The 26,411-nt window shown below is 51.1% G+C and overlaps 1 long non-coding RNA gene across 1 annotated transcript; it reads right to left on the reverse strand.

The window, feature by feature from the left end:
- Positions 1–20,002: 20,002 nt before the first annotated feature.
- Positions 20,003–25,451, reverse strand: LOC147584847 (uncharacterized). Its single transcript, XR_015255994.1, has 2 exons — positions 24,049–25,451; positions 20,003–20,211 (listed from the first exon to the last, which is right to left on the reverse strand). It is a non-coding gene; the product is annotated as an uncharacterized LOC147584847 (long non-coding RNA).
- Positions 25,452–26,411: the final 960 nt, after the last annotated feature.

A 26,411-nucleotide genomic window follows, 5' to 3' on the forward strand; every position in this document is an offset into this window, starting at 1 on the left:
AGCCCAAATAGGCTAAGACACCTACCTAGCTGCCCTCACTCTGCACTTGGGGAAGACTGGCCACATCAAAATTCACTGGCGGGTCAGAGACGGAGATTGACAAAGGAGAGGGTGTCCACTATCCCTTAGCAGGGGGTTCGCCTTCCTCTCACACTCGTCAAATTGCCACATCAGTGAGAGGCGCTGGGGGCTGAAGACAGATGTTGAGTCTCCAACTGAACCCAGGGTGCAAGGGAGAAGCGATTGAAAGAGACGCAGGAAAATGAGGAGTCGTGTTGTTCCCCTCACTGTACCCAAGGGGGCGTCGTCCAGGCCCCTGGGGGGGGGGGAGGGGGAAGAGCGTCACTGTTAACTGACAGCCACTTCAGACAGGGAGGGTGCAGGGCCGCGCTGGGCTAGCCCACCACCCTCCCACCGCCAGCACCTGCTCCAACAACCTGCCCGGACGCGCAGGGGGCCGCCTGGGGGTGGGGAGCGCTGACGGCACGAAGCTGTGGCCCCTGGCTTCGGCGGATCGACCCCGAGCTTAAGCTCTTCCTCTCCCGCCAGCCTTCTTGCCACAGGAGTTTTCATTTTTTAACACAAAGCATCATTAATTTGCCAGGAACATTGTAATCACAAGAAATGCTTTAAAAAGAAAAGAAAAGAAAAGAAAACCCAGAGCATTCTGACTACATTTTGGTTCCTTCTTTCAGATTAATGTCATCTTATTTATGTCCGACAGCCCAAGATCCAAATGAAGTCGAAGCTGCTGTTCTTTGTTAAAAGAGCCATTAGCGTTCATCACCAGGTGTCCTTCTCACCAAAGCCACAAGTTCCCTTGTTAGGGGGCTGATGATTGCTTTGTTGCACACGCTAGCTAGTGACACTTGAAAACAAGGGCTGCGTTCTTACATCAAGACCCGGGGAGTGGCTGAGATCTTGCCTCCGTGAGAGCAAAGACCTTTCATGGATGCCGACAGAAGACATGGGTCTCCTGGGTCAGAGATGGAGACACTCTGTTACTCACAGCAGCCTCACCTCACGGAGGGTCGGTATGTTTGCACCAGCTCCCCGCCCCGACTCTGCAGAGCCACACGACGGGCCCGGATGGGTGCTGGGCGCCCACTGGATAGCAGGGCAGCAGAGGGACTCAGGGTCAAGGGCTGGCATTTTTGAGCGAGCAGAAAACCTCGTAGCAAGCGACTGACAAGCCTCTCCCCCTCCTCCCGGGGAGCGAACGGTTGCGGTTGTGTGGAAGTCACACCGTGGGCACCTTGACCTACTTAGGCGTCTGCGACGAGCTCAGAAGCCCTGCAGTCTGGCACACAGGACAGGAACGTGCAGGGAGGCTCACGCCCATGCCTCTGCCTCCCCAACACCTTCATCTATTCGAGTGATCTCTTCTCCAGTCGTCCCATTGTATGGGGGCTTTAAATAATGTCCACACCGCTTCGTAGACAACAGAGATTCTGGCCTGAGAACCACATCTCCCAGGCAACCCATCTCTCTCTCGAGAATATAACACTTCTCAGAAGAGCAAATTAGAATTAAATATAAAACCGAGGCTTTTGCATCGTATTCAGATGTTTGGCCTACGCCAGCCTCATTTACAGGGTCACTGAGGCCAAGAGACGAACTTGTTCTGCGGCGGTGTGGTGGGGGTTGGGAGGGAGGGGGCAGCTATGTAGGCCGTGCTGTGACATGCAGCTCTTAGAGCAGGTGACTGGCCAAAGTGTGGGTGGTAAGTGTGTGGGGATATATCTCTTGACAACACAGCTCGCAAGTGCTTTTTCAAATGTCATTAAGCATCCTTCCTCGAAGCGTGGCTGCACGTTAGGTCACCTTTAGGTGCACAGTGGGCAAATGTGGTACCCAGGTGGCAGGTCATTAACCGTGTCTTTTATCGGCTTGCGTTCTGACGCTTTGACATGTGGGGCCTTGCTGGCCCCAGAGGGACTGACCCCCCCCCCCCCACTCCAGGTTGAATCGAGTCCTCGAGTTGGTAAATAACTGGCCCAGGAACAGGCTCTTCAAAGGCAAACCAGCTAATCCAGAGCTCACACACACACTCCACCTCCTCCACTGGGGTCTCACACCCTGGGCCCCTGTCCATCTGCACTAATGACCCCAGAGCCAAGGACCGGACAACTGGGGTCAGCCCTGTGTCCCAGAGCCTGCTGACATTACTCAAACTAGCTGACCCTAAATTTGCTGACCCTGCCTCATCCATTCCTTCCCATGGAAACTACAATGAAGACCCTGGCTCACAGCTCTCCCCTCCTCCCTCTGTCTCCTGACTGACGCTGGTGATTCCCTGTGTGGCCCTGTGTGCTAAGACAGGCCTGCTTTTCCTGGAAACTGGGTCTGATTCATTATCTTTCCATGGCAATCATCTCCTGTTCTGTTGGCCTTCCCATGCCCCAAATTTCTATACTTAAATTTTTTTAATGTTTATTTTTGAGAGAGAGAGAGAGAGACAGAGTGCAAGCAGGGGAGGGGCGGAAGAGAGGGAGACACAGAAGCTGAAGCAGGCTCCAGGCTCCGAGCTGTCAGCACAGAGCCCGACGTGGGGCTCAAACTCACGAACCGTGAGATCGTGACCCGAGCCGAAGTCGGACGGGTAACCGGTTGAGCCACCCAAGTGTCCCAATACCCCACATTTTAAAACAGGCAGCAACATTCGTAGGTGGCCTTGGAGTGAGAGAAGAGAATCCAGTGTTGTGTTGAGTCCCCTGCTTCTCTATAGGCGCAACAGGGAGGTTTCGCTCACCTGGTCTTGCTATCACAGAGATCCAGAACTTGTATCCAGCTGCCCACCTGGCATTTCTGTTGGGTGTTCCATAGGTAGCGCCACCTGCACTGTATAAAACTAAACCCCAAAGCTCCCCCCTAAACAGGTGCACATGAACACACACACACCTCTCACACACACACTCACAGCCTCTGCCTCCCCCAGCCTCCCTGTCTTCGTACATGGCATCTCCATTCTTTAAGTTGCTTAAGCCACAAAACGTACTGTCTTCCTGGACCCTTCTTCTCCCTCCATTCCAATCTGCCACCCAACTTCACCATTTCCACCACCAAGCTGGTCTCCATCCTGCCATGTCTCCCCGTCTACCAGCTTCCTGTGAGCCACTATGGTTTCGAGCCTGGACTATGTCAAAGAGCCTCTTTCTCCACTTCTCCATACAATCGCCCAAACCACCTTCTTAAACAATGAATCATAGGCCCAGAATCCCTTGCTTTATTTTTTTTATTTTATTTTATTTTTTTTTAATTTTTTTTTTTTCAACGTTTATTTATTTTTGGGACAGAGAGAGACAGAGCATGAACGGGGGAGGGGCAGAGAGAGAGGGAGACACAGAATCGGAAACAGGCTCCAGGCTCTGAGCCATCAGCCCAGAGCCCGACGCGGGGCTCGAACTCACGGACCGCGAGATCGTGACCTGGCTGAAGTCGGACGCTTAACCGACTGCGCCACCCAGGCGCCCCAGAATCCCTTGCTTTAAAACATTCATTTGTACTTAGAACATGTAATCCTTTCGGTATACGAGCTAAGCCTGACCACCTCTTCAATCAACTCTCACTACCCCCCCCCTTTGCTCACTCCACTCCACCCACCGTGTGTTTTCTGAGCCCCTTGCCCCCTGGAATGCCCTTCTCCCCATTCCTGGCCTATGCGGTAGACGTTCCTGGCACTCGCCAAGATTTCTGGGTCTCTCTCCTTCCGGGCTCACGTCTCCTTGAAATTAGGGGCGGCCATGAGATTTGGTTTGGCAGTGAAATGTCAGCGGACTCATGTCCCTTCAGCGGCATTCAGAGCTGGGGCGCACGTCTCCACGCTCCGTTCCCCACCGCAGCGCTCTTGGAAGACAAGTGAACGTGGAGTTGCCGTAAGATCAAAGCCCCGTAGACCCGCCGAGCCACATGTGGAGGACAGCTGCTCTGAAGGGTTACCCGGATCCTCGGCCAATTTAATGCGAGTGAAAAGTCAACTTTTAATGTTAAGCCGTAGAGATCTGGGGTTGGTGGTTACCAGCTGTTTTGACTATCACAGCCTGGCCGGGAAGTTTTCATCCTTCCACTGACAGGCCTTCCCAGACTCTGCCTTTAGAGCATCACACACGCTTCCGGAAGCTCAGCCCCAGCCCCCCTGGTATTCTCCCATAGCCTCCTTTACTCTTCCTTCGTAGATAGCTTTATCGAAATTTGTAATTGTATGTTTAATTTGTGTTTATTTGCTCATTAGCTGCCTCGCCGATCAGATTATGAACTCCACCTGGATCAGGAGCACGTCTGATCCGTTTGTCGGGGAAGCTCCACGGAGCCTGTGCACAGAGCCTGCACGTAGTAGGTACGCAAACAACACTTCCTGAATGAATGGAGGAGCGAACGGATGAGTGAATGAATGAACGAACCCTCTGGGGAAAGAATCACTGCCTATGGCAGGCACAGCCGCTCGTACCCCGTTCCATCCTTCCCACACCCCCCCCCTTTCCCTCTTCCCCTCCTGCCTCCTGCCTTCCTCTGCCTGTACTGCCTCGGGCTCCTTTCTTTTTTCTTCTTCTCTTTCTTGCCTGTTCTCCACTTTCGTCCCTGCCTAGGATGGTGACAGAGACAGAGGGGCACAATTGGCTCCGTGCCATCTGAGCTAACCGGGAGGTAGATTCTGATCCCCGGAGGAGCGAAAAGGAAAAGAGCTAGCAGCCTGTTTCTGCGCCCGCCTCGGGGCTCTGAGTCTCCGATCCCCGTTTCCTTGCGATCTGCCTGTGCGCGCCCACCTTCAGGCCGCCCCCCTCTACCTTCTCCATCTCACAGAGTGACGGGACCAGCGAGAAACCCGACAGCATCTCGGGCTCTCCCCGCCACCACGCCCCACTGAAGGGGCCGCTCAGCCCTGCACGCTCTATCCCCGAGGCCCAGATCCTGTGCGTCCCTTTCTCTGCACCCTGCCGAGCCAGCTCCTGCCCACCCTCCCACCTGAACTCATTGCAGCCCCTCCCGGCTGGCCCCCCAGGCTCCAGAGTACCCCCATCGAGGCCTCTGATGCAGTCTGAACTAACCCCCGCTCAGACCCGTGGCCCTTTTCTGCCCCTAAGGTTAAGAGGCACATGCCGCAGCCCGGCCTGCCAGGCCCTTCAGACTGAGCCCAGCTGCCCTCTCTCTCTTTGTCCCCTGCCTTTTGCCCCTCACACCCAACGCTGTGGCCATCCTGGACCGAGGCTGCTGGCAGGATGGTGTGGTAACCGTCCTGCTGAGTTTTATCTCATGTTAAGACATGCCTCTTCAGGGAAGAGCTGCCTCCACTTAGCAAAATACCCAGATAAACTGCTCTTTTTCGAAGATTAGGCCCTAAGATGTGGTTAGAAGGAAGTAAACAAGAGATAGCCGAACCATGATAAGAAATGAACGGGAATGTTTTTCCTCCTTTTTTTTTTTTTTTTTTTTTTTTTAATGTAAGCTGTGTTTCTTGTACGTATAGAAGAGTCAAGGTGTATTTATTGTACGTACAAGAGAGTGAGCGAGTCACATATGTCCCGTTTCAAAAACAGTTATTTGGGGCGCCCGGGTGGCTCAGTCAGTTGAGCGTCGGATTCTTGATTTTGGCTCAGGTCATGACCTCGCAGTCCGTGGGATTGAGCCCTTCATCTGGCTCTGTGCTGGCAGCTTGGGCCCTGCTTGGGATTCTCTCTCTCCCTCTCTCTCTACCCCCCCCCGCCCAAAATAAATAAACAGACATTTTAAAAATAAAGCAAATCTCTGCGTAACCATCACCAAAGTCAAGATGGAACATGAGCAGGATCTCAAAAGCCCTCCCTTCCTGGTCACAACTTCCTGTGAGTGGGGGGCCTGGGGCAGGAAGAAACTGGAGGGGAGGACACCCCAGCACCACGGGAGGCTAAGGCAGGCAGTGGTGGAAATGGCCAAGAGGATTTTTAAGCACAGAAAGCCTAGTATTTGTATTTCAATGATCTGCTGTGTCAGCTTCGTGAGTTCGAGCCCCATGTCAGGCTCTGTTGCTGACAGCTCAGAGCCCGGAACCTGTTTCAGATTCTGTGTCTCCTTCTCTCTCCGCCTGTCCCCCACTGGTTCTTGCTCTCTCTCTCTCTCTCCCCAATTGAGAAAAAAAAAGAGGGAGGAGTCCGTCCCATGCTTGGGCTGTTCTGGGGCAGAAGTCAAGGAACACCTGTAAGATTCAGGGAGGAGAAGGAAAATTCGGAAGAAACTGGGAACTGGAGTCGGAGGAGGTCTGGAACCCGGTGCTCGTCTTCACACTCACTTCCTCATTTCAGTGTCGCCATGTTCTCTTTGCAGGGCTGTGTATCCTCGCGTGCACCTTGTGCGTGCGTGATGCACGGACACTGGCTGTTGGGACCTAGCTGTTGGGATGTCGTCACAGGGACGTAAGTACCAAGAGTGCTGGGGGCCCGTAGGAGATCCACCTCGGCCCATTTTCGGGGCCAAATGCAAGTGTCATACTTCAAGGGCTTACAAGAAGAAGATAAGAGACCCACACACAGAAGTACCAAGAGCATCCCCGTTCCAGTTCTGTTGATCATGGCTCCCCGTGCTCATTCTGGGGGTACAGGCTGTTATGGAGATGGCAGGAAATGTAAACTGGAATGAATCTGGGGGGAAATAATGCAATGCAGAGAAATTCATTGGTTGGATAAGCTTTCATGAACGTTTACTCTTCTGAGTCGGATTAGGAGGATCCCAACTCGAGGTACTAGGTAGTGGTCTAAGGTTCCACACCATTCTGTAAATCGGGTTAGTCTTCTCCTTCCCCCACAATATCCCAGGAACGGGGGGCAAACATGGCTAGCAAGGGGGGCGGAGGAGAGCTCCGTCCCATCCAAGCTTCTGTGATGGAGGAGGAACAGAAACAGCTTGGGAGAGGCATATGCACCTTCTCACCCTGAGAAGGAAGAGCGAGGTAAACGTTCAGCCGCGTCTTGGCCCTGAGAGGTGAGAAACGTCTGCTCTCAGGATGTTGACACTTCTCCGACTGCTAAGTGGCAGGTGCCAGCAGGAGTCAAGCCTGCAGGACCTCAAGGGCTCCCACGCCGCTTTGCAAGGTTGGAGGCGGAGGCGTGCGCCCCACCAGAGGCCCTGCTGCTCAGGCGGAGTCCGCCATGGGGGTCATCCCTAGGGTCACTGCCACAGCCCCGCACCAGCAGGGGTGCCTTGGGAGTCCGTGTAGCAGCTGGAGGCTCTGGAAGGCCCCAGGACCTCTCACCCTCCCAAACAGAGTGCCTCCTGTGCCCAGGGACGTGCCCTCCCCAGAGCGGCGGGGGGGACCTGAAGCAAAGCGGTCGGAAATGGGTCTGCTCGGAAATGATGAGGGCAACCTAAAACAAGATTAGGCCTTCTGTTCCAGGGGCTGGGACCACGGCCGCAGCAAGATGTAAAATGCTAGATCCTGCTAACCTTTGGAAGGAGGAAGGAAAATGGAACAGGGCACAAACGTCTAACCGTCTCTACTTTTGATGTTTTTTTTCTTTCGGGACCTCAAGGAGCCTTTTGTCACCTCCAATCCCCTGAGCTAATCCCCATGCTGTGTGAGGGGTTTGGGTTTGGTGCCGTGGAGGAGACGACAGCACCTCACATATGGTTGTGCCCTCCAGACGCCCAAAGTCCAACGGGACAGATAAAACGGGACCGCGGGTGTCACAGTGTCTGATAGAAATCGATAAATAGAACTAAAATGTTCTGTATTTAGAGGAAAGGAAGGTTTATGGGCAAGACTGTCAGATAAAAATCAAGATGCCCAGGTAAACTTGCATTCCAGATTAACAACGCTGGTTTCTTGTTTTGTTTTGTTTTGTTTTTTAATGTAAGTGCAACACAAATACTGCTTGGGACACACTGCACTAAAACATTACGCATTGTTTTGCACTGTTTATCTGAAAATCAAATTTAACTGTGGGTCCTGGGTTTTTACGCGCCCAACCTGTCTCCCCTATTTGCGGAAGACTTCATGGTGTAAATAATATTCCATCTGAGTTCCCAAACATGGGCAGGACGGGGACGTTTAGAGAGCCGGGGTCTGCCACAGAGTCAGGATGCCCTCCGACCCCCTGCAGAGACTTCCTTCTGCACAGTCGCAAAGGGAAACTCTGCAGGTTTAACAGGAGGACAGGAAATTTTATTTCTGCGGCCTGTCACCGAGGCCAGCGAGCTGCTGGGAGGGGCGGGTCAGTGCCGCAGTCCCCAAGGGCTGGGTCACGCTGAGATAGCAAATAACCCCCAGGGTCAGCCAGCCAGCCATCCGCCTCTCGGGTCCTCGCTCCAGGACCCAGGCTGATGGGGGGGGGGGGGTGCGGGAGGGGGAGGCCACTATCTAGGACATCGCCAGTTGCCATGGCAAAGGGAAAGAATGTTGCAAAGCAAAGCAGAAGCTTTGAAAACTTACAGTCACTCCCATGCAAATGCCCGAGCTCAACAAGACAAGAAAATGCATTCCCACCTCATGCCTGGGAGAAGAGGAAAACGCAGGTCTCTGTGAACAACCCTAAAGACGCCCTCAGCCACCCTGCTCCCATTTCTAGTTGCACCGACGACCTTGCTTCAAATGTTCCTGCCCCCACCCCTAAGCACCCCCCCCCCCCCATCTAGTTCAGGGCTGTCACATTCTCACACGCAGGGCAAATAGCTTTACTCCCATCGTGCCTGTTCTAAAGACTCACATGATGCCCTCTCCCTCGGGATGGTAGGCTGGCGATGACCAGGAATCCCAGTAGCCCTGAGCAGTGTCCCCCCTGAGGCAGCGTCCCGCTGCTGGAACAAAGGAGCTGGCTCCAAGGTGATCGTCAGAACCCAAGGGTGACCCTGGAGACGCACATTTGGAGCCCTCAGGCCCCCAGGGTGGCTGTGGCAGCAAAAGGTTCAGCTCCGCAGGGGCCCCCGGGGGGGGGGGGTGACCCTCCCGAGGACCATCAGGGAGCGGACCCAAGCCTGACCCGCACTGGCTCTGGCACCAAAAAGCAGCCTGCCTTTAAAAATCAACACGGAGAGGAAATGAAAAGCACTCGCGCAGGGCCACCCAGACCCAGAAGCGGTTTACGAGGCGGTTTCTGGAAAAGGCATGACTAATGCTGTTATTGCTGAAAGCGCCCTGGCTGCGTGCCAGGAGTGCCTCACCAGTCGCCACCTCCGCCAGCAGTCAGGTGCGGCCGGGACAAAGGGGCCTTCTGTGAGCAGAGGAAGCCGAAGGAGCCAGACAATGGTGCGCACGCAGGCAGGAGCCTGGGGGAGGCAGCCCCGGGGGGGGGGGGGGGGGGGGGGGGAGCAGGGGGAGGCCGCACCTTCGCCCTCCCCCTCCCCCTCCCCCTCGGGCACCCCTGGCCCAGAAGGGGGAAACCTGGGGCCGTCCTTGAGCTGCCAAGGATCGTTCACACCCGAAAAGAGGAGAAGCAGACCCCAAGCCGCAGGGAAGGCCCGGCGCGGGGACCCTAGGGGCGGAGCCCCGTCCGACCGCCCTTGGAGCCAACGCGGCTGGCGCAGGGCCGGGTCCAGAAACAGCGGCCCATTATTGACCGCTCACCGCGTACCAGGCCCCGGGGTACCCACTGCCCTTAGACCACCTTCGTTCCTTTCGCCCTCACGGCCAACCCTACCAGTAGGGGATTTTTTCGCCCTAAGTGACAGAGCATGAAACTGAGGTTCAGAGAGGTTACGGACCTGTCCAAGGTCACCCAGCTGAGGCCGCGGTTCAGATCCAAGACCTCCCTACGGGAAAGCCGGGTCCCACAGCCGTAAGCCGCCCCCACTAATGCTGCAGTGAACGGTGCTCCCCTTCCCAGAGCAGGGCCCGGGGAGAAAGGAGCCTGGGTCTCCCTGGCGTCTGGTGCAAAACTGAGCACCCGCCAAAGAATTTAGCGATCAGGGTAAATAATATTTTATTTTATTTTTTTAATTTTTTTTTCAACGTTTATTTATTTTTGGGACAGAGAGAGACAGAGCATGAAAGGGGGAGGGGCAGAGAGAGAGGGGGACACAGAATCGGAAACAGGCTCCAGGCTCTGAGCCATCAGCCCAGAGCCCGACGCGGGGCTCGAACTCACGGACCGCGAGATCGTGACCTGGCTGAAGTCGGACGCTCAACCGACTGCGCCACCCAGGCGTCCCCAGGGTAAATAATATTTTAATGCAATGTTTTAAAACACCAAAATTAATGCAAAGCATCCATGATGAACAAAAATATCGAAATTGTGAATAAAGACAGGACCCAGCCCGCGTCTGTGGGTCCTAAGGGACCCCCCCTCATGTCACCCTGCACTGGCCCTGCCCCAGAGGGGGCCCCCCTGCCCCCCACCCCTTGGAACAATGTGCACCCTCGGATACACATCCACCGAAACATCTTCATCCCAACAGACAGGATCCTTTGCCTCCGCCCGGCATGCCAGTTAGATCCCAAGACCCTTTGCAGGTTCTGGAGCCGTCTCTACTCGTGTGGGCAGCACTGGACAGAACCATAAAGGTCTTTGGCCTTCTGGTTTCCCCTCTCGATTCTTATGTCTGCCTCTGCCCCTGGCCCCAGTGTTGCTCATAGCTGGCTCTCGGAGAACAGATTCAGCCGTGGCGCTCATGGCTCTCAGCCCCGACTGCCATTGGCCAACTGAGCAGGAGCTCTAGGGGTGGCCCAGGTATCTGTGTTCTAAGGCTCTCCTGGTGATTGCCAAGTGCAGCCAGGGTTAAGAGCCTAAGACGGAAGGAATTACTCATTCCTAGGGCTGGATTTGCATTTTCATAGCGGACCCCTTAAAAGCAGAATACCCTGGGGTCGCCTGCGTGGCTCAGTCTCCTGAGCGTCCAACTCTTGCTTTCGGCTCAGGTCACGATCTCACGATTCATGGGTTTGAGCCCAGCGTTGGGCCCTCCCTCTCTCTCTGCCCCTCCCCTGCTCATGCTCTATCTCTCTCTCAAAAATAAATAAACATTTAAAAAAATTTTTTTAAAAAGCAAAAAATCTTTTAAGACCCATCTCTGAACTCAAATTATGGGATTCGGTCTCCAGTGGGTTAGTGGATCCTTCTAGCATCTCTCAATCATTACCCATAGGCAGGTTCTTACTCAGAATAGCACCTGTGTCTTCTAGCTCAATTATCTGTCAGCAATCGGAGGCCCGGATAAACACTGCGGCAGCTCCCAAGCCTTACTTCATTCAGTGGTTTTAATTGTTCAGAACGCCCAACAAGGAACAAAGTTACCTACTTGCTCATCTTTCTATCTCCACCACCTAGCACTACACTGACTCCAAAAAATATTTCCTGAGTCAACCAATGAAAGATGAATTGTTATTTATCTTCTTTATTCAGCTGTTTGCATGACCTTGGGCTGCACCTGACCTACACAAGCAGGGGATATGTGGCTGCTGTCCCCACCCCCCGGCCCCGGCTGCTCAGTATCCGCTCCCTGTCCTAGGAAACTCACCTGTCTGACCACATGAGGGGCTGCCTTACCCTCTGGTTTTTGGTTGGGTGTGGTCAGCGGGAGCCCTAGCAGATTAGAGGACAGAGTGAGGTCAGCCTGCTCAGTCAAAATGGGTTCTTTATGCTAATTGGGGGACAATGGTTGGAAAAAATCGGGGATCTTGAAACTTGGGATGTCCTCTAGGATTTCAGCTCTGCAGACCCCCTGAATGCTCAGCACCTACAGAGATGGTTCAGAACTGGCACTTCTCCTGAGTGGCAAGATGCTGCACAGGCCTTGCACCCGCCCCACGATAGCAGGTGGAGAAAGGGCCCCCCAAAGATGTCCATGGCCCAGTCTCCAGACCTGTGAATAGGTTACCTGAGATAGCAAAAGGGACTTTGCGGATGGGATTAAGTCAAGGACCTTGAGATGGGGAGATTGTCCAGGATTATCCAGTAATCCCATGGTCATGTGGGTCCTTACTGTTGAATGATCGTTCCTAGCTAAGGTCAGAGGGCCGTGTGACTGTGAAAGAATGGTCTGAGAGATCAATGTCACTTGCTTTAAAGGTGGAGGAAGAGGCCACGAGCCAAGGGACGTGAGTAGCCTCTAGAAGGTGAAGAAGTTAAGAAAACAGATTCTCCCCTAGGACCTCCAGAGAGATTTGTGGCCCGGCCAGCATTTAGATCTCAGCCCAGTGAGACCTATGGTAGCTGCCGATCAACAGAACTATAAGATAATGAATTTGTGTTGCTTTCGGCCACTAAGTTTAAGGTAATAGTTATAGCAAATAGAAAACCCACTTCCATGACTCCCAATGACCCACTTGGGGACTGCCTTAGTCCTTTCAGGGCAGTAACTAAATACCAGAGACTGGGTAGCTTATGAACAACAGAGACTTCTTTCTCCTGGCTCTGGAGGCTGCAAGTCCATGGTCAGGGTGCCAGCGTGCTCAGGTGAGGGCCCTCTTCTGCACCACAGAGTTCTTGTTATGTTCCTATGTGGCAGAAGGGCCAAGGATTTCTCTAGAGCCTTTTTTATTGGGGCATTAATCTCAGTTATGAGTCTCCACCCTCATGACCTACTCACTGCCCCCCAAAGACCTCACCTCCGAGTACCTATGATGGGCATTAGGATCTGATGTTGAAATTTATTATATGTGGTCTTCCTCCATGGTTCCTGGCACTTTGTAATGCCCTGAGTGATAAGAGCTATAGGGACATCTTTGTTCCCAGGTCCTATGCCTGGGTGGCTCAGTTGGTTAAGCATCCAACTTGATTTGGGCTCAGGTCATAATCTCACGGTTCGTGGGATCGAGCCTTGAGTCAGACTACACTGAGTGTGGAGCCTGCTTGAGATTCTCTCTCTCCTTCTCCCTCTGCCCCTCTCTTGCTGGCATGCATGCACCTGCCCCCCCCCCACTAAAAAAGAAAAAAAAAGGACAATAAAATAGTCCAAAGAGATGAAGCTGAAATGGGTGTCTTTGATATTCATAACAAGCCCCTTTCCTCCACACCTGAGTTTATGTTAATGCGGTGACTTTGGGAAAGGTGCCAGGGAGCCCAACTATGCAATTAGAGGGTTAAAAATTGAGATCAATAACCAATAGTCAATGATTTAATCAATTACATCAATGCAATGAACCTTCCCAGAAAAAAACCCCAAAAGAACGGGGCTCAGAAAGGTTCTGGGCTGGTAAACAAGAATGCATCTACCTGTCAGGAGGGTGGTACATCCCAAACTCACAAGCTCCTGAGCTTTGGACCCTTCTGGACCTTGCCCTGTGTATCCCTTCACCTGGGTGTTGAAAGGAAGGAAAAATTCTTCCTCCGCCTTCCAGGTCTTCCAGCAGGACAAAGAATTAAATTGACTTGAGACAGAGTAACTGGAGAAAAAGAAAAAAAAAAAACAGTTTTATTATGTGTGCAAGGAGCCCCAATAGAATGAAATTGAGACTCAAAGAAATGACCAAAGTAGGCAGTTTTTCTACCTTTTAGACAAGACAGTAAATGTGTGAGGAGTTGACAGGGCAGAGAAAATTTAACTTGGGGAACTTCGTTTAGTAAGGACTTCTAAACAGCATTTGGACTGGGGGAGTAAATTAGTAAAAGTAACAAGCAGTGTTCATATAGCCTCCTCTGCTCTGAATTTCTCACCTCTAGTGATAAGGATGTCTCTTACCTCCTGGTGCAGGGAAGGAACCTTTGACAAAGGAGATTTATTTCCTGCTTCCAGGGAGACAGAGGAGGGAGAGTGTCCTTTTTGCACAGGCTGGCTCTTAAGTAACTTTTATTTAAAGTTGTCGATATGCCAGGGCGCCTGAGTGGCTCAGTCAGCTGGGCGTCCGACTTTGGCTCAGGTCATGACCTTGCAGTGAGTTCGAGCCCCGCATCTGGCTCTGTGCTGACAGCTCGGAACCTGGAGCCTGCTTCAGACTCTGTGTCTCCCCCTCTCTCTGCCCCTCCCCTGCTCACGCTCTGTCTCTGTCTCTCTCTCTTTCAAAAATAAATAAACATTAAAAAAAATTAAAGAAACATAGTCAATATGCCAAAGCGACACATTTGGGGGCAGCCTGGCCTTGGCCCGTCCATGGTGCATTTGTATTCTTTAATATCCTTTGTAACAGGCTGGTAATCTAGTAAATAAATTGTGGTTTTTTCTGAGTTCTGTGAGCTGCTCTAGCAAATTAATCACACCCAAGAAGGGAGTCTTTCAGTTCACGGGTCAGAAGGACAGGTAACGACTTGGATTGGCGTCTGAAGGCAGGGGGCAGTCTTGTGGCACTGAGCCCACAACCTGTGGGATCTGAAGCCTGCTCCAGGGGGAGAGCGTCTGAATTGAGTTAAATTGGAGGACACCCAGCGGGTGGTGCAGGGTTGCTTAACGTGTGGGAGACCCACATGTCTGGTGTCAGAGGTGAAGTATCACTGTGGGGGAGGGCTGAGAGGCACAGGAGTGTGGCTTTCCCTAGCAGATCTCAGCACATGAATTTTTAGGGGACACATTCAGGCCACAGAAGAGACTCTGTGCTTTCTGTCCCCACAATTCTGGGCTCTGCAGGGTTAGAGACCCTGGCCCCCAAAGGGGATACACTCTTCCCAGGGGACACCACAAGGGTCCCTTTGAAGTACAAGTTATGGCTGCAGCCGGGGCACTTTGGACACCTTGTGTCCAGTGGCCAATAGGAAGGAGAACCGCCATCTTGGCAGGGGTGATTGACGCTGGTCGGCAGGAGGAGGCGAGACTGCCTTTCTTCAGCAAGGGTGGGCTGGAATATGTGGGGAGCCCAGATGGGCCTTGGCATGTCTCTTGGCATGCCCTCGCCCAATTGCAACTGTGAATGGACACATGTAGCATCTGTCCTGGCCCCAACAAGGATGGGGTCACCAAGAACCCAGAGCCTCGTGACCTGTTGAGCTGATGGCTTGGGGAGAGGGGAATTTATTATTATTATTTTTTAGTTTTGTTCACGTCCATTCATTTTTTGAGAGAGAGACAGACAGACAGAGCGCGAGCCGGGAAGGGGCAGAGAGAGAGAGAGAGAGAGGGAGACACAGAATCCGGAACAGGCTCCAGGATTTGCGGGACTCAAACTCACAGACCGTGAGATCATGACCTGGGCGACGTCAAACACTTATCCGACTGAGCCACCCAGGCGCCCTGGGAGGAGGGAATTTAAAAAGCGAAGCAAAGAAAAAAAGACGTTGATCGTTGTAGTGTTGCTTGCACTGGTAGAAGAGGGAATTCTTCCCTCTAGCCTCCTCCTAAGTTTCTCCTTGGGAAGAAAGCCCACAAGAACCATATTCCCCACACGTGCCTGGAGAAGGAATTCAGCCCGGCACAAGGAGGGTGTGCCGTGGCGGCCACGGACGGTGCCTTTCAGCTCTGCCTCCAAGAGCGACTGCTGCAGCGGGCGTAGCTGACCGAGGGTCTCCAGCTGCCGCACCTCCGGCCCCTCCAGAGCCTTCACTTCCCCTGGATGCTTCCAGCCAATGACTAAGCCTCGTGGGTTCTAGGGCCGGGACATTGCTGCTCGTCACGGACTCTTCCAACAGACGTCCTTTGCTTGAGGTCTCCCCAGAAGCTTGGAAAGACCCTCTCCAAACTGTACAGCGTTTGGAGACCCTGCCCAGCCAATCTTCCTTCCCTGTCCCTCCGCGGATGTCAGCCCTGCCTCCCTGTCCGCAGGCTCTGCCCGCTTTGACCCTTTGCCCCTTTGTGCTTTCCACACATTTCCCCCAACCCGTCTCTCGTGTGTCATCCTGTCCTGGCATCCGCTTGTCAGAACACCTAAAAGGGACCGAGGGTGAAAGCGGACCTTTCCTTGAAAGGAACTAATGCCCCTCCAGCCAGCCGTGCCCGGAGGCAGCCAACCCTGGACAGGAAAGGAAACGTCCAGCTCACTTCCAAGCCCAAGGTCCATGTTAGTCCTCTTTCTGAGGCACAGAGATCTGGGGAACATTTATGCAAGTCTGGAAGAATGCAGGAGGCCTGTCTTGTGAGATATGCCGTGGTGGGTCTGGGTCTACGGGACAGGGGGACATTTTCTGTGTTATGCTTTCCTTCCATTTGCCCCAGAACCTTCGGTAGAGCCCTGTTTGTAATTTCAGCCTGGTCTCTGCTCTACAAAGAGGCATTAACGGAGGGAACCGCTCTGCACCCAGGAGAGCGACGTCCCCTCCCCGCCCTGTGGTCAGAGTAAGGTGACAGCGGTGCCCACGGAACAGGCCCCCCAAGGGGCCTCCACCTGCACGGTGGCAGGTTGAGGAATTGGGCCGGGGGCCCTGGGACCTCTCCTTAAGGCCAGCTCTCAGAAAGAACTAAGGCAAATGTTTCAAGAGATACCAATGTCCAGCCAGAAAGCCACTGGGAGCTTGTGATATCATAACTGAGGTTAAACAGAAAAGTACGGGAGTTAAAGGGCCCCTAAATCCTCCAACCAGATGGTCAAAAACTGACCGCATTTATGCTACTTGGCTGCCCAATACTTGTCTGGTTTTTTTGGTCTTGTTTCCTGTGGTTGGAATAACTCTGATTTTCCCAAGCCTTCCAGGTCCTGACTCCCTAGGCTTTCCATCAGTGTTTCTGCAAACTTTAATGACCATAGGCTCCCCAGGGGCATTTACTAAAATGGAGATTCTTGGCGGATCTCAGAGACTCTGATCCAGTAGGTCTGAGGTTGGTCTCAAGGTGTGAGTGAGTGAGTGAGTGAGTGAGTTATTTATTTATTTATTTATTTATTTTGAGAGAGAGAGAGAGAGAGAGAGAGAGAGAGAGAGAAGGCACGGGTGGGGAAGGGGCAGAGAGAGAGGGAGGGAGAGAGAATCCCAAGCCACATGCGGGGCTCGAACCCACGAACCGTGAGATCTTGACCGGAGCCGAAGTCAGACACTTAACTGGCTGAGCCACCCAGGTGCCCCACAGGGGTATGAGTTTTTAAAAGGCCACCCAAGCGCTCCGAATGCAGAAGGCTGAAGACCAATCCCAGTTGAAGCCAGTGGTTCTCCAACTTCAGCGTGCATCGGGATTCCCCACAGAGCTTGGTAAAGCACGGATTTCTGCCTCCTGCTCGCCAGAGTTTTTTCAGTAGGTCTAGGGTAGGCCCAAGAATTTGCATTTCCAACCAGTTCTCGGATGGCAATGGTACTGCTGGTCCAGGGGCCACACTTTGAGAACCTTTGCTTTAAGAGATTCACTCCTCTCCCCTCTCAATCCTACCTTTACTGGGAAAGAGTGATCATATTATGTTTAATTCTCCGGAGCTTTCCCACAAGGCACAACCGTCAGGGACCTGAACTACCGCAGGTCTGTCCTGGCCAAGTTGACTGGGGGCAGGTCACAGCTCTGTCGGGCCATCAAACCAAAGTGTCAAGTAACTGAGTCCAGGAACAGATGTGACCACAGCACTCACCTGTACAAGAGGCCTTAAAAGAGGTTGGAATGGGGGTCTGGAAGGCCTGTCTTGAGGCGTTGACTTCTTATCAGGTGCGCCAGTCTTATTGAGATTCTATTTTACTTGGAGGGGTTTGGTGGTGAAGGATAGAGTCGAGGAAGACTATGGCAGGGGAGCTAAAGTCCAAGCCACCTCTGAGAGCTGTCTTTGGAATGGGGGTGACTATCAGCCCAGGGTCGGAAAGGGAGAGGTAAGCCGAAAGAGAACAAAAGGTAAGAGTCAGGACACAGGAGACTCTCACCCAGTGGCTGAAATCGCAGGGAGGCAGGAACAAACAGGAGAGGAGTGGGTTCCAGCTCACAGGACGGGACAGGGCAACAGACCATTTGTAGAGACCGCCTGAGCCTTAAAGCCCCAGCTCCTGGGGACCCTCACCCCTGCCGACCTGCGTTCCCACCAGGCTGTCAGCCCTCCCTCCTGTTCCCTCCTCTGTCACCACAGTAGATCTGGGGGTGGTGTTGATACATATAAATGATAAAGGAAAGTCCGGGATAGTGCCCCTCGTAGAGGGTGGTTCTCAAGGTCTGCGTATTTGGACAGAGGGTAAGGAGAATCCTAGGTGTCGCCTTCATTTTGGGGTTCCTTTTGTGGCAGGAGGTGTTAAGGGGTCAGAAAACTTGGAGCAAAGGAGCCCCAGCATAGTAAGGTGACATTCCGCAAAACAGGAAGCAAGGCAGTTGAGTCCCATCCTTCCCCCCATACACGCACACACACGCACACACGTGTGCACACACACACAGGCACACTTGTTCGAGCTGTGGTAATCACGAGTACCTTCTACCAAATATTTTCGGTTTTCCTCTTAGGCACAAGACAGAATTGCATTTCCTAGCGCCGCTTCCCGCCCCAGAAATTTTGTGTGGCTGTGTGATTTGGTTTGAACAATGAAACGTAAACACTCCTCACACTTCTGTGAGAAGATTTCACGAGCCAGTGAGAGATTCGCTGCCGTATTTTTACCTGTCTTATTGATCGGAGCAGCTTCTCCCTCACGCGGGTCCCAGGGAGAGGTCCAGACAATCAGTGATACACATTTAGAGTGAGAAACTAAATTTCAAAAAATCAAAAAATAAAAAAATAAAAAACCCACAACACTTTGCTGTTTTAAGCACCGAGTCGGGGGGTGGCGGCGGGGGGCTTGTCACCCCAGCATCATGTGGTCTCTGCCACCTGATGCAGGGTACGTTGCTGGCCCTCTCGCCCGCCCCTGTCACATTTTCCCTGGGAACTAAGGAGGACTGGGAGAGATCTGAAGGTTAGGGAAAGACTCCGTATGAGCTCGGTGGAGACTGGTGAGACAGGGAGATTGAAAATCAGATGCGACAACTGTCAGAGAGGAGTCCCACGCCACCAGCACCCGCGTCCTCTCATTTATGCTTCATTTGTTTGTGCAACAAACATGAAATAAAAGCGATGCCATGCAGACCTGAGAGTTCTTCTAGTCTTGAAAAAACAAGGATGAATCGACACAGCCTCCGTCCTGGGGAAGCCCAGGGTCTGCGTGGGCTGGGTGACACGGGTGACAGGCGTGAAAATAAATGGTCACTATGCAAGTATTATTGGAGACCGAAAGACAAAGCGCCAAGGGGAGCACCAGAGAAGAGTGACCTTCTGCCTCCGGCAGCTTTGTGGGCTTTGCGGAGGGCTTTGTGGAAAAGCCTGAGATGTACACAGAGTAGGAATCCACTAGCTTTCACAGGGTCTGGCCCCACCTGTGACTTCGTGTGAGCCCAGGGCCCAGCCTCGTCTGACAGAGCAGGCCTCTGGCCCCTGGAGGTCATCGGCTGGCTAATGTTAGCTGTGCCAAAGAACAGCCTGTCCACAGGAACTTCACAAGGAGAATCGTTTTCAAGCTGGGGAACTAACAGGTTGTCCCCAAGACAAGCTTCATTGACCGTATCAAACAGAGTCCATTTCAGCACAACCCCTACTGAGGTGTTGATTGGCTGGGCCTCAGCTTTCAGTATTTTTCAGGAGGCCTAAACGCCGAGGAACCAGCCCAGTCTGGAGGAATAACGTAAGGATTACAGACCAATGCTGCACTCTGAGATGTATATAAGGACATGATGCAGAGTTTCCCAGAACCTGGGGGAGAGTTTGCTGTGCAGAAATGAATGCCACAAAGATAGATGATAGACAGACAGATAGATAGATAGATAGATGATAGATAATATATGTGATCGACAGACAAGATAAATAGGTGATTGATAGATAAATAAATGATAAGTAGAATAGATGAATAGGTCGAAAGATAGGTAGATGATAGATGGCTGACAGATAAGTGATAGATAATTGATACATTAGCTATGGATAGATAGGTAGATAGATAACCAAGGTGAGAGTACGTAGCCTAAGATTTCTGGGGTCCCCTGGAGTGACCCAGTTTCTTTTTCTTTTTTTTTTTTTTTAACGTTTATTTATTTTTTGGGACAGAGAGAGACAGAGCATGAACGGGGAAGGGGCAGAGAGAGAGGGAGACACAGAATCGGAAACAGGCTCCAGGCTCTGAGCCATCAGCCCAGAGCCCGACGCGGGGCTCGAACTCACGGACCGCGAGATCGTGACCTGGCTGAAGTCGGACGCTCAACCGACTGCGCCACCCAGGCGCCCCACCAGTTTCTAAAACAAAAATGTCAGCACAGGCTGCCATCATTTTTTCTGATCTGTTTCATCATCAAGTTTTACAAAGGTATGAAAATGAAGGTTTTTTTTATTTTGTCACGTAATAGTTGCCTTTACTGAAAATATTTAGTGACATCAGATCAGGAAATTCCAGGTGTACAGGTGGCCAGAAATCCACGCTGGGCTCCACCCAGGGACAGGTCTGACTTTCGCCACGGTAGAATGTGGTGGCATCTCTGTTGAAAGGAAATCAGAACGTCAATATATCTGAAAATACTTGGAATGTGATAGTGGAGGACGCGTCCTTTCCCTGCGTCTCCCAGCCCTATCCCCCCGCCCCTGCCGGACGTCAGAGGATAGACCATTTGTTGAAACTGAATCCATTTTACTAATGCTTCAAAATAATGACCCAAACTTCACCAAGACATCCTTTGCAGGGAAGAATGACTTGAATTCTTGAGGATGACTTAGTGAACCACCAGAGGCTCGGTGACACGCAGTCCTGTGCCTAGGACTCCAGGGATCGCATTAGAACAATCGACTCCCAATAGAAGAGAAGCCAATGTGAAACAAAGTGCTGTCATTTGGATAGCAATTTGCCTAGCAAAGTTTGCCTTCCCATGTGACAATCACCCCTTTCTTCAGGGACAACCACGAGGTCAAAACAACTAAGCGATTCTTTACATGAATACATACATTGGTTGTCGTCTTTGATAAATGGACAACCACCCAAACCTAAGGCTTTCTCTGCTTCTCTCTGTCTTTCCTCCTGATCTCTGCTTGGATTAATTTCTCTCCCTTTGTTCTTTCATTCATCTCTCTCTCTCTCTCTCTCTCTCTCTCTTTTGATATTCATTCCTACTTGAAAAGACATGGGACTTTGGATCAAGTGCCTGCCACAATGTTTGTAAAATCCTGTTCCCGAAAGTGACACTAATGGCCTGTGGAACCTCTCTGGCCCTAATTACTTGGCAGTAGAAATCTCTGTGGGCTGCTTCTCCTGCAATCAGTTCGTCCCGTAATTACCACAAGCCCGAGTGGCTGAAGCCATGTGCTGAGAAAAGCATGGCATTGGGTCCCTGACATGCCTGCCGCTGACTTTATGTGTGCACGGAAAGGTAACAGAAAGGTGAAATGTGGAGCAGGAAGGACCCACAGATTCCACACATTTTGAAAACCAAAGTCAATTTATAGAAAAAGGGAATTCATTTCTGCAAAACTAATACTACGCTTTGTTTGGGCCAAATCATCCAGTCTTGGTTGGTTTTAAATCAACTTGCCCAGAGGGAGGTCATGACATCTCGGCTCTAGAACTCTGCCACACAGGGACAAGACATCAGAGGACGCCAATGGCCTGTGGGCACGACTTGGCCTTGTCCAGCGCATGCTGCCCCAGAGCTGAACGTTTAACAGAAAACACACCAAACTAAAAATGAGCCACAATGCTAGTTTGTAGAGGCCTCTATCGCTCCGAAAGTGTGGTGAAGAAGGCTCTGGAAGGGAAGAAAACCAGTCTTCTCTGTGGCTCTGTTCTAGTACATCAGGCTACTTTGGGCTAGAATTTTGCGAAATCTAATCACAGGCACTGGATTGTCATCCTATGTTTCTCTGGGTTATGATTATTATTGAGCCGATCTCAGCCCTGTTTTTCATAGCTTCCAGAACTTGGAAGAGCACTTCCACTTTCGTAAGCTTTTAATTTGCCCTGTTTGAAAAGGTAGCACATACTGCATGATAAAAGACATTCATGGCTGTATCCCCAGCACCTAGGACAGTGCCAGGCACAGCAGAGGCATTTGGTGCGTATCTATCACAAGGTGATTTAATGAAATAGAATAGAGCACATTATGGGGTAATTTGTTAACAGGCGTTGGTTTTCTTACTAAATGTTCCGGTAGTCATTCCACCACCAAATCCATTAATTCAACAAATATTCATGGAGAGCCAGCTTCATGCCAATTTGGGACTCTGGGGCCAGGGTGGTGAGCCAAGCAGGCAACCAGCCTTGTTAAAGTCACTGAGAACCGTGGTCTCCACCCTTGAGCTGCTTATAATAGGGTGAGGGAACAGAACAGATCAGAAGCAATTAGAAAACAATTAAGTGTTAAATTATATGCCTCTGACTAGCCCAGGGTATTCTCAGAGGGAGAAGATGCTAACACAGTCATTGCTGTCTTCATGGAGGAGGTGGATCTTTGGCGGGGCCTTGAAGAACACTCTGGATTTGGGAAGCAGAGCACAGGGGCTGGCGTGGAACGAACCTATTAGGCGGCAGCTACCTGGGAGCCACCCAAGGAAAGCTGAAGCCTTGAACATCCAGTTATACACTGGACCAGAATCGCTCCCAATTAAACAGCCGGAAAATGCTCTAAAGACTTAGAGATGCTCTAAATGCTCTAAAGACTTGGAGATAATAGCCACCTGCTGCCTCAGAGGCTAATTTATCTTCCTCTAAAAGGCCAGGACGTGACCCTAGGGTTATTTCCTTCAGGTCACTCTGCTGAGGGAGAAGCCGGAGGCCTCCGCCAATTGCTGGCCCAGGTTGATTGCACGACAATCTCCTGGGGACAATCTTTCCCGGCCTTGCCCACAGTCTCCACTTCAGCAGCTCTGGGATGGGATCCAGGAATCTGTATGTTTTTAAAGTCCCCCAGGTGATTCTATTCATCAGCTGGGTTTAGGAACTACTCCCTTAGATTTATTTCAAAGATATTCCCTTTCAGGATGAAAGGGAAGGTGTCTAATAACCAAGAAAATAGATATGACTTCTACCTGCGAATCCCTGTACAACGGGCCCCCTGGAGAAGTCCCAGGGGAAAGAAATCAATCCAACACATTCTACTTCCTTGACCCCCTAAATGAGTCAAAATGGTCAAAATTTGGCTAAAATGAATTAGATTTTGCTTTTACGGCAGAGGCCCAGCCTGATGAATGAAAAGGAGAGATTTTCTTTTTATTTAAAATATTAGGAAGATGAAGCTGTGAGCAAACTGGAGCAAAGCCAGATTAAGGCCCTCACTTTTCTTATTTAGCTATGTCAGTTTGTGTCTCCAGTTCCAGAAAAATGTCCATTGGTGTGTAAGGTGTTCTAAGCGCAAAAAGCAGGAACAGCATATCTCTCAGGCCACACACACTGCTGGGAGAATAATACCACATCCATCAGCATTAAGATTGTTGAACGGATGGGTCTCGTGTGCCATGTTCCACGTCTCCATGTCTCCATTTTGTAGGAGGCAATGCTTATTAATGTTTCAAGATATGTTCCTCCTCTTGGACTCACCTGGCAAGTCCCTGGTTCTATCTTCTTTTATGTAGCTAATACACACTCTGCCCTGGGGATGAGTTTGCATTTCTCTCTTTGTCTGGGTGTTCAATTCCTATGACTATCAACGGGAGTTATGTGCCCAAAATATACCCTCAAATTTTTTCTTGGCCAACATGCGTATATGCACCACACACACACACACACACACACACACACACACACGGAGTTTCTCCTCTTCCCACCGTACTCTTGACCCTTGCTTAATCCAAGACACCAGCGTTCAATGTCTTTGTGACATTTCGAAAATCTGACTGAGGTTCCCTGAGGTCATCCGCCTACGTGGAAATTAACTAGCTTCTCACATTCTGAAGCACTACTGCTTTCAGAGGGTCTTAATGGCTCAGAGGATGTACTTAGTCTCTGTAGACCTAACTGTATGACCTAGTTTATTATTCGTTCAGGATTAGTTCTGAACCGCTGGGAGCAAATCTCAATGTATTCATTATTTTCCGCTTAGAGCAGGCGATCGTGCAATGGCTTCCAGTTCCTGCCTGAAATGTGTCTCCGCATTGTTTTAACAGATAACCAGCCCAACAATTATCCCGGAGTTAGAGTAACGCTTAACAGAGGAGACGTTGCAAGTGCACACGTCAGAAAGCTCAGTCATAAATATTCCCATCATTATTGCTATGATGTCATGGCAATTTTAACATCTACTTTAATGATACATTAGGACTCGAGATTTACCTCCATAACAACTGATAAGTGCCCAAGGTAAGGCACAAACACCAGGACTAATTATATCTACGGTCATGTTACATTCGTCCCAATCCTACGGGAAAAGAAGCGTCAAACTCGTCATTAAGCTGAGAAGCTAGACTCCGTTTCCCTCATATATGTGCCTTAGAAGGTTCAGAGCATTCTTTTCTGTTAGGATTCTTCTCTGTGACATCAAATATGTACTTTCTTTCCAGAGCTGCCATTATTCTGATGGGTTGGCACAGACATCAAAGGCCCTTTCTGGAGGCAACTTGGTGGCTTTATTCACTCAATGGGCATGTATAGAGCAGGCACGTCGTGCCCGGCACCTTGCAAGTGGCTGAGCATACACTGGTTAAAAACAGACATAGTTCCTAGTCTCATGAAGGCCCGGGCTAGCAAGGGAGACTCAAGTAATGACAGATCGATATATATCCAGAGGCCGTGCCGAGTGTTAGCACAGACGAGCGGCTCTCTGAGACACGTGACAAGACACCTGGCCCAGGCTGGAGGTCACAGAGGGTGTGAGTGAGAAAGGGGTGTGCCTGAGCTCAGACACGAGGGATGGGCAGGATCAGGAAGGCCACAGGGGCGGCATGTGCAAAGAACGGGCGGAAGACACGGCCCTGTGATGCGATGTGCAAAGAAGACAGGTGTGGTCTGAACAGGAGATTCCAGGACAGGTGCAGGTAGGACCTGGTGTGATGGAGCCTTGGGAGCCCCTCTCGAGAACGCTGTCTTTATCCCCAGTGCAACCGGGACCTATCGAAGGTTTCGAAGAAAGAGCGACGCAATCAGACGTTCACCCAGGAGAAATGTTCAGGTAGCAACCTGGGAACACAATGAAGGAGGTGCAAAAGCAGAGGTAGACACGGAGACCAGTCAGGAAGCCAGCTGGGCCATGAGTAGCTGGCATCAGACTAGGAAAGTGGGTGAAGGGCAGCTGGAAAAAAAGGGACCGATGCAAGAGTTAAATAGGAGGTAGGAGAGGCAGGCATTGGGAATGATTGGATTTCTGGGTAGGAGGGTGGGTGTCAATAAAGAACTTCTAGACTTTTGACTTGCATAATGTGATGGACGTGGTGTCCTTGGCTAGAAGTGGATCAGACTTGCTGGATGAGGTGGCCGTGAAGCATCTGAATGGTGATGCTGAGCAGCCATTTGGAGATATGTGGATGAGAGATGTGAACCAGAAGACGTTTGGAATTCATCATTGTCTAGCTGGTCATTGACGTCACGGGCATAAACGAGTAAGACAAAAGAGAGAATAGGTCCACGGCCATACGACCCCGATGGGGCACCTGGGTGGCTCAGTTGGTTAAGCATCCAACTCTTGGTTTCGGCTCAGGTCATGATCTCAAGGTTTGTGGGTTCAAAGCCTGCGCTGGCCCCGGGTCGGGCCTTGAGTCGGGCCCGGAGTAAGGCTCTGCACTGACAGCTCGGGCCTGCATGGGATTCTCTCTCCCTCTCTTTCTGCCCCTCCCCCATTTGCTCTCTCTCTCTCTCTCTCTCTCTCTCTCTCTCTCATGCTCAAAATAAATAAACACTAAAAAAAAGAAAGACAGAGAGAGAGAATAGAAGGAAACTCGGGCTTCTGGAAAATAATTCTGCCATGTAGAAATGGTATGAGTCACGGAACTTGAAATCAACGTTCCTAAATTTAATATGCACACCGGTTCATTGTTCTATGCAATCCATCTATGATTTTAACAGCTAAATTAAAGGGTCATTGCTATTTCTTTGTAAGAGAAGCCTTCAGAAGTAGGCTTAATTATGGCGAACCACTAATAACACAGGATTCCAATTTTTTTTAAAGTCATTTATCACAAAGGTTCGGTCAAATGTGCTTACTTGTGCCTTGGTCCGTTCCGAGAGATCAGGCTGACTCAGCGAAGCAGGAGGCCGGCTCAGTGTCTGTCGTGATTAAGATGGAATGGGCCCCAGAGTTTTATTTTCGTGGCTCTCTTCTACAAAATCAAAGAAGCGCGCTCCAGTCTCTCTGCACATTTATCTTGCTCACTAATTTTATTAACCTCTATCAGGCAGGTCCAGGATACATATGATCTTGGGGCAAAGATCTTTATTCTTATTTAGCAGCCCCCTGAGAACATGTTGACGGAGGTACAGTATAATTACCAGTCCTTTAACTCACCAGCCAACTTTTTGTTCTCGTAAACAAATGCAAATTCGGGTTCTTGAACACTCTTGAAAAGTAGGCCTTCCTTCCTCTCTCTTCCCAGATAGAGTTTTCTCTAATCAAACTGCTGTTTAGCCTGCATTTTTTTTTATGCTGCTTTTCACTGGGAGGCCAGCATTCCCAATTTCCCAGTGGACCCAGTCACTCCCACATTTTGGCCCATCGTGGCTCACGCCAGGCTGGGAGATAAAAAGATGTGAAGAGATAGGTATTTC

Source organism: Puma concolor, chromosome A1, assembly GCF_028749965.1.
Source record: "Puma concolor isolate L17-30 chromosome A1, mPumCon1.1.hap2, whole genome shotgun sequence".
Classification (NCBI taxonomy): domain Eukaryota; kingdom Metazoa; phylum Chordata; class Mammalia; order Carnivora; family Felidae; genus Puma; species Puma concolor.